Raw genomic sequence first — 7,931 nt, 5'->3', positions numbered from 1 at the left:
AAGGGCAAATAAAGATTGTGCCAGATGCTGTACAAATCACAAGTGCATGGTGCAGCACTGATTTTTGCTCAGCTATACCTCAGTACAAATAAATAATATGTGGAGATGAAGCCTCCAATGAGTTCCTTAGTAAAACCAGGAAATGCCTGATGTTATATTCCTGATGTTTCTAAGTACACTGCTTAAGAAAATAAACTCAGACTCAAAAGTTGAAAGTTTTCTAGCCTTTCTTCCACATCATGAAGAAGGAGAAAGGGCAAAATTCCAGTTTTCCATCTCACTCTTAGTCACCTTTAACTCTAGTTCATTTAATTAAGAATGACAGATGCTCTACATCTGGAGAAAATAAGATCTGATTTACTGGCCAAGTTACACTAGTGGAAACTTTAGACTGTATGTTTGAAGTTACAGAAAGCTTGAAGTAGATACTTTAGCCAGTTGAGCTGCTGAAAGAAATTAAAGGAAGAGATACCTAAAGGAACACATGAGAAGTAGCCTTGCTTTCATTTCAACGGTATATTTCTATTTTTCATAGCAGTATGCAGCTAGCCAGTCTGATCATTCCGGCCCTGTGTTATATATTGAGCAAAACATAATTAATTCATTAACTGACATTTTGCCATTGCTCACTTGATACTACTCGCCAAAATAATAAAAAAAAAACCCTCACATATTCCAAGAGAGTAAATGAAATAAAGAAGTAGAATACTGACAAAGAGTGGAGTTGTTGCTTCTTAGATGTAATACTGGGAAATGCTGTAGTAAGTTGGATACCCTGATATCTTACGCAGTTGTGTGGCCTTCAGACCACCCCAGTAGCTTTCTCTTCCTTGCACTTAGGAGGCAGCTCACCACTACCTACCCTCACATAGGCTTCCAATCCACCAACTCAACAGCAAGCACAGAAACTGTGGAAATGAGATACACCTGTACTCCTCTCAACATTATGACCACAACATTCTTTATAAATTGAGATGAATATGATTAGCCCAGAGGAAACTAAAACATCTTTACACTTTTGGAACAGATCTTGCTGCAAAATTAAGACAAACATAATTGGCATAAATTTGTTTGTCATTGTATTAAAGCCATGGATTTTAACAGACATTCTTATGGATCCAAGTTTTTACTCTTTCTGATATTAAAAAACTGTTCTTCATAAACATGAAAATTGTGGGGTAATATGTCTTATTTGATGCATAGAGACTTCATCAGGTCTATTGTCTATTCTATTTTGGACTTCCAATCATGTATACAAGGTTATGACACTGTATTTTGTAAGATTTGTAAAAACACGTCGAACCAATGCCAGAAAGGACCAGCATTTGTCAGAGCCATCATCCTAACATAGATGTATGTAGTTGCAGTACTGATGCCAGTCAGGTTTGGGATTGTATAAACAAACATCAGAATAAGACACATCTGTTACAGACTGTTTTTGTTGCTTTACTGGTTCCCAGGTACCACATTACCAGCTATGTTTATGTGATTCTCCTACTTAGGAAAGGCTGCTCCTTTGGTGTAATTAATGTGTCATCTGTTTTACATCCTCACAAAGTGTTCCATTAGTTAGAATTCATTCTGTCTTATAGTTGGATCAATTTCTGATTCACGTGTCTCTATATTATATTCCTTTCCAACATTTTTGAGTTGGGTTTAGGCATCAGAACAGTGCTTGTTCTAGGTCATCTTATTGTACGATTTCTTTTTTTCTCTTGACAAAGCTCAAATCAGATAAATATTTAAGCAGAAATATTGTAGCCATGCTTTTTTTGTTCATTAAAATCATAAAGGAAGAAAAGTTTTGCCTTTCTTCTCTTCAGCTTAGCTTTCAAAAAGCGCACATTTCAGCACACTGAAATAATTCAGAATTTCTTTATTCTCCTTAATGACACCCCATTAAAGTATGTTATCTGCAAATGTGTTCATGTCACTGTTGGTTTGTGTGGATGCACAGTAAAATAGTTTTCTTCAGACAGTGGTGATTTACTGACTGTATCCACTCTGCTTACAGGTCTTGGTTACACAGGACAGAACCCAAATGTGGGTCATCAAACCAATCAGGACTGTGCCCATGCAAAGAGCTAACAGAAGAGACCCCAACACTCAGGCAGATTTTATTTAAAAAAACAGATGAATTCAAAAACTTTCAACTGAAATTTTTCAGCAAACAAAGATCATTTGCCCTTTAAAACAAAGTGTATGATATAAATGGAACATCTCCATTCCCACAATATCTCCATTCCCACAATGAAGGTATTTCTTTTTTTTTTAAATAAGATCATTTGTAAGAGAATCTTGTCCAGTCATTTATAAATAGTCACCTCTGTAAACTAAGAAATAACCTTGTTTAAAAAACTACCAACATTGTTGTTCTGTTGTCACCCACTGGTAATTGAAAATGTGTTTCTGTCAGTTCCCCCTAAGAAGAATGCAATTCTTTCTAAGATCTTGATCTTAAATTGGCAAAAAAAGTCAGTGATAAAGCAGCTAGAAGTTGCAACTTGTTCTCTGCACTGGTGATATTGCTACTGCCCTTTCTTATAATCTAAGACATTATTCTTACTGGCTCCTGGAAGGCAGCAATGTAGTCCTATTTTTTCATTATTTTCTTCCCCTGAATTTGTACTGAACACTGCTTTGTACAGAAATGAGAGGACTTGCATTACAATAAATGAAAACTATAATAACCTGAAATCAAATGGGGCCAAATCTTGAAGTCTTAACTTTTAGTTTAGCCATTACTCATATAAATTCAAAAAGGTTTTTACCTAAGCAGATTTTACCAGGAATTAAGTAAATCCTTGTGATTCAGGCTTTACAGTTAGAGTAACCCCTGTCCCTCAGATTCTGCTCTACAGAGTTAATTTGATTTTTCTTCATCTGGTCTTGTGCAATTAAAAATGTGCAATTAAAAAGGTATATTGGCCACATTGTTTGACTGATCTACTGTTGTGAGGAAGTAAACAAGCTTGCAAAATTAGAATTGGAGATGGGCTATGCTGGTGCTGAGAAACACTGCTTTTTATCTCTTGGATCTGAGATGTCTCATGCCTAATGAGTCAGAGGAAAGGTGGAACTGTAGATGTGGCCATAAGAAGCCTGTAAGTTTATTTTGAACCACTATTGATCAGCTGAGCTAACAGGAAAGAAGGCAGTTTATTCCCAGAACAACCCCATAGATCCCAAACAGCTATATAGCAACTTCTAGAAATAACCATTTCTCCTTCTTGAGTAAATATGGGCACTTTCTTCCAGGCACATTCCTTTTGAGCTGCTATGTCTAACAGGAAACCACATAGTTCAGTTCAACAGAAGAGAAGGGAAGCCAACTGCAGGACTACGCCAAATTGCTTCAGTTAGAGAAGCAGAGATTTGTCACTGTATCAGTCCTGGATAATTTGTGTTATGCTGTACATTAGCCAGTTCTTGGCTAATATTTCCATTATTTCAGTTCTTTTTTGTTTCTTTCTGACAGTTACCTCTTCCTTTGTATCATCCTCCTCCTCTTCAGTCCTCACACACACTATTTTTTTTTTTTTAGGATCCTTCAATCTTTACTAAAAGTTTTTCTTGACTAAAGAAGGTTAGAGAACCACTCCCAAAGCACTTCAACTCCTTTGGAAAGTTTAACACTCAAAAAATGTGTGATATCAGCTGATTTGGAACTTTGGTTTGCTATCTATCTGCGAAGAGCATCACTCAGGCAATAAAAGTTTCTTCATATCTCTACCAGTACATCTCACTTATGTGAAAAGGCTGACTCTGGGTCATGGGGGTAATGCAATTCATTCACTATCACCCATTTCACCCTGGTCAACTCTCTGCTGGGAGAGTAAAAGGGCTAACTACAATCCGAAGAAAGATTTTTGATGTGGACACAGGTCTTTTATGCTCTAGACTAGGACCAATGGTTCATATCCATTAGGCCAGCAAAAGAAAGCAATCAGATGGCAATGATTTTCAATCACTGCTGGTTCAGGGTTAGATTCAAACAAGTGACCTGGAGGTGAAATGTTCCACATCCTATTACTGATCCTCTAAATTATTCTTCCCCCACAGATGAGACTTGACACACATAAAAGAGTAGCTTGTGAAAAACTGCAATAAAAAATGGAGACGGCAGTTCATAATAGATGTGGATTTTGTTAGCCCTTTATTCCTAGCCAATATTACTATGATACAGTGATAGAATTATTGATCGTATATTGTAACTCATAATCAAGCAACCACACATAGCACCCAGTTTATGAACTAACTCAACTGCTTTACAATGTATTTTTCTTCATATAAAAAGGATACTAGGAAGTCTATATTTTAGAACTATTTAGAAACAAAGAATGCCCAATGAAACCTGATTCCTCAGAGCAGAATTTATTCAGAAGTTTCTCTTCTGTCTTTATTATCTTCCTCCAATAACTTACCAATACCTAAAAGGATTTTTCAGAAAATTCACCTCTGAGGTATGACTACATTTGAAGGAGAGAAGAAATGTTTTATCACATGGAGGATTTTGTAGGAGTAAAAGAAATGAAGAAAAAAAATGGAATTCCAAAATAAAATCTGTTACATTAAAATTTGAAAATAAAATCTGATCAGATATTTTAGGGGACTGGATTTAGTAAAGAGATAGGAATAAACTTCACTTAAACTGTTTCCCTTGCTCACTAGAGTCATTTTCCTCATTAGAGAGAAATATAAACATTAAATTGAGAGCTGAGGAAGAATAAACACTTCCGGAGAATTGCATTGTTCTCCCTCTTCCATTCCTCTTTGCCTTTCTGATGCATGCAGGAGCTCCCTTGGTGGCTCACACCCTCCAACCCAGCAGCCCCAACTCACACTCATGGACACATACACCAAGGGTACCACCAGCACAGGGCAATGACAGACTGCTCTTGTTTCAAACAAGAGTCCAACAGCTTTGTGTTTCTCCAAGCTTAAAATAGTTTGAATCTCCAGGGGACTGAGTGGAGTATCTTTTTGCGGATTTACATGCTTTATGCTTGCCTAACAGCCAAACACAAACTTTTTTAAGTGCAGGTTTTTTTTCTTTTTTTTCTTTTTATTTCTTTTATCCCAGGGAGTGGGTAATCACAAGGCCAAGAAGGGAAGATCTGGCAAAGGGCATTTTCTCTACAGTTCCCATCTCTGTCAAATACCTTGGTGAAGCAAAGAGACGGCATACAACAGGGCTGAAGGAGCAAAAGTACTCTGCTCTAAAAATACATGACTGTGAGCAATGCAAAACAGTGTAGTCAGGGAAGTGAGAGCAAGAAACACCTTCAAGGATCAATCAAGTGCTTGTCTTTTTGCTATCACTTGAACCGTGGTGCCACTCTTATAGGACTTCAGACAATTGCAGAACCACTTAGAAAATCCTGCAGCTCTGTTCTAGAAGGATATTTTACCATACTCCATGTAAGAAAAGCTGGCTAAACCTAGCATTAAACAGACCCTTCTGTAGATCAACGTAAGATTTCTAGTGTGTGGAAAACCAGATGGGCCGTCAGAATTTAGATCCAGACTAACTTCAAAGTGTATTGGGACCCTAAGTCAGAGGGAGCAGACTCCTTCACAGTATTAACCATCCCATAGGCAGATATCCTACAAATTTTTTCACTAGCACAGATCTGGGATGGGGTAAAACTCTCTTTCTATGGAGAAAGGACATGCACAGATAACTTGGAATAGAAATCAATTTTTAGATAGCTCCCATCGGAATAGACAAAATCAACCATTAGTATCTTTCATATAACTGGTATCCTACTAAAACTAATTCTATAGAAATAAAATTAAAAAGCAGAGAAGAATTTTATGAGAAGGGTTTATAAATAGATGAGCATTTAGCAAGACAGACAAAAAATTCTCTTCCAGGCTGAAGATTACCTAAGGTAGAAGGTTTGCATTCAACAGCCAAGAGATTGTATTCTGAAGGAGAAATGCAGAATTTTAGAAGTTGTATTAATAGTAGAAAATATGTCAGGAAGAAAAAAAAACAACCAACCAACTAAAGAAACAAAAAAACCAGAAATCCACCAACAAAAATAAAACCCTACATCTTCAGGTTGGATGTTTGGAAATACTTCTATGAAAGAGTGGTCAGGTGTTGGAATGGGCTGCCCAGGGAGGTGGTGAGTCACAGACCCTGTAGATATTCAAAAAACATTTATACATTGTACTGAGGGACATGGGTTAGTGGGAAATACTGGTGGTAGGTGGATGGTTGGACTGGATGATCTCAGAGGCTTTTTCCAACCTTGGTGATTGTGTGAATCTTCGATTCTATTGTAACTGTGTTATTTACAGTATCTTCATTTAAGAACCAGTTTCTGAGTGAGGGGAAAATGTTAACAGAATGTAGAGATGGAGTATCACTGTGGACAGGAAATACTTTACCCTATATGGCTGGGCTCTCCAGCACACTAAGTGAGGGAGTGGGGATTTTTTAAGCCCGACTTGCAAATATTCAACTTCTTGGACAGGTTCACAGGAAGGGTTGCCATCTATTATCGCTAAGCTGAGCTAAAGGCTAATGTAAACAGAACTGTATTTGTTGCTCCTGCGCTGCCACTAGCAGTGCTTCTCCTACTAGTACAGGATATTTGGTGTTATTCAGCATCATGATTTATGAAGAACAATATGAGAATAATTAAAGGAAAGGGAAAGAGTAGAAGAAAAACACTATTTAATGTACCAGTTACTCAGTGTCTAAAAGGCAGCTATACTGCACCATTACTTTTAACTGGCCTAGGTATTCGGAGTAGGGCTGAGGGGACCTTATCACTCTCCACAACTCCCCAAGAGGAGTTTGTAGCAAGGTGGATGTTGGCCTCTTTTCCCACATAACAGCAATAGAACAAGAGGCTTTAAGTTGCTCCAAGGGAGGTTCAAGTTGAATATTAGGAAAAATTTCTTCTCAGAAAGAGTGGCAATGCATTGGAACAGACTGCTCAGGGAGGTAGTGGTGGAATTACCATCTCTGGAGCTGTTTAAGAAAATACAGATGTGGCACTGAGAGACATCGTTTGTGGGCATGGTGGAGATGGGTTAATGGTTGACTAGATGAACTTAGAGATCTTTTCCAACTTTAACAATTCTGTCATTCTGCGATCTGTAAATGGTCATTTACTCAGCATGGGAATGTTTACATGGCAGAAACAGGCTGTGTCTTGGAGTGATGGTATGAAGAAAGAAGGATCTGAGAATGAGCTGCAGGAAAGCAGACTGAAATTGAGAAAAAAGATAAGCATTTGCAACCCAGAGACTGTCAGCCAGCTACAGGGCACCATTGCCCCGAGGCAGCCCTAAGCTTGAAAAATCCTTGTTTCCTGCAGACACAAATATTACTCCATGCTACAAGCAGGAAGGAAAATACACTAGCAGATATCCATCCGCTATATGTAGGGCTCATGACATGATTTAGCTGCTGCAGTCCTGTGTTCTTGCCGAGGCCTTGCAGTATTGGTTGGGAGGGATTTTATGAATAACTGTTGAATAGCTCCACCTTTTCCCTCAGTACTGAAGAATCTAATAGAGATCTTGACGATTCCATGCGTATTTAGAGTGATTTATGGAGGGGGGAAGGAGTCAAGTTTGACAACTTACAAACTTCATTCAGTTAGAAGATTAAACTGATTAAACCATGTGCAATTACACCAGTGCTATGGCTGAGTCTGGCTGAGTCTGAGTATCACAGAATCACAGAATTGTAGGGGTTGGAAGGGACCTCTAGAGATCATCAAGACCAACTCCCCTGCCAGAGCAGGTTTCCTACACCAGGTCTCACAGGTAGGCGTCCAGGCAAGATGTATGTGATACTCTTGTTCATAGTCAGTCAGATGCAGAACAGCCTATTCAAATTCCCATGAAGAACTTGCTCAAGAAATACTTCTAAAGAAGGGAAAATCTCTAAATACATGAAATCAAAC

Source organism: Centrocercus urophasianus, unplaced genomic scaffold (genome assembly GCF_019232065.1).
Source record: "Centrocercus urophasianus isolate 14NV4802_14NV808 unplaced genomic scaffold, USGS_Curo_1.0 seq_10, whole genome shotgun sequence".
Lineage (NCBI taxonomy): Eukaryota > Metazoa > Chordata > Aves > Galliformes > Phasianidae > Centrocercus > Centrocercus urophasianus.
The sequence above is the reverse complement of the archived record's forward strand: the minus strand, read 5'-3'. Positions refer to the sequence as shown.